The 831-nt window shown below is 2.4% G+C and overlaps 1 protein-coding gene across 1 annotated transcript in view; it reads right to left on the bottom strand.

Moving 5' to 3' along the window:
- LOC119589154 (phosphatidylinositol 4-phosphate 5-kinase type-1 beta-like) overlaps positions 1 to 831 on the bottom strand; it is a gene marked incomplete in the record, with an annotated part of 149,444 nt that overhangs the window by 51,175 nt on the left and 97,438 nt on the right.

Below are 831 nucleotides of genomic sequence, written 5' to 3'. Positions count from 1 at the left end.
TATATTATATATTTTAAAAAATAATAAAAATATATTAATATATAAATATATAATTTTTATATATAAAATTATATATATATTATATAAAATTTTATATTAAAATAATTTGATATATAATATAATATATATATATATTATATATAATATAATACAATCAATAGATAAAATATATATATATATAAAAGGTATAAATTAAAATAGTATAAATATATATATATAATAAAATTTTATATATATATTTTTATATATAAAATATAATTATTTTAAAATATAATTAAAATTATAATAAAAATTATATATAATATATATATAATACAAAATTTTATATATAATTATATATAATTAATATAATATAAAATATATAATTTTTTAAATACTATAAAAAAACCAAAATATATATATATTCAAAAATATATATTAAAATATATATACAAAATATATATATATATATATATATATTTTTTATAATATAATATATATATATAATATATATATAATATTAAAATATTTTATATTTAAAATTTTATATATAATTTATTTATAAGTATAAATTTTATATATATAAAATAAATATTTTAATATTTTATACTATATATATATATATAATTTTTATATATATATATAATAATAATATTTTAATTTTTATATATTTTATATATATAATATATATATTATATAAATATATATATTAATTATTTTATATATAATTAATTTTATATATATCCAAAATATATATATATAATATATATATATATATATTAAAATATAATAAATAAATATAAATATTAATAAATAAATAATAATTTTATATAAAATTTTTAATTAAAAGGG

Source organism: Penaeus monodon, chromosome 25 (genome assembly GCF_015228065.2).
Source record: "Penaeus monodon isolate SGIC_2016 chromosome 25, NSTDA_Pmon_1, whole genome shotgun sequence".
Taxonomy (NCBI): domain Eukaryota; kingdom Metazoa; phylum Arthropoda; class Malacostraca; order Decapoda; family Penaeidae; genus Penaeus; species Penaeus monodon.
Note: the sequence above shows the minus strand (reverse complement) of the source record. Positions and strands in the feature narration are given on the sequence as shown.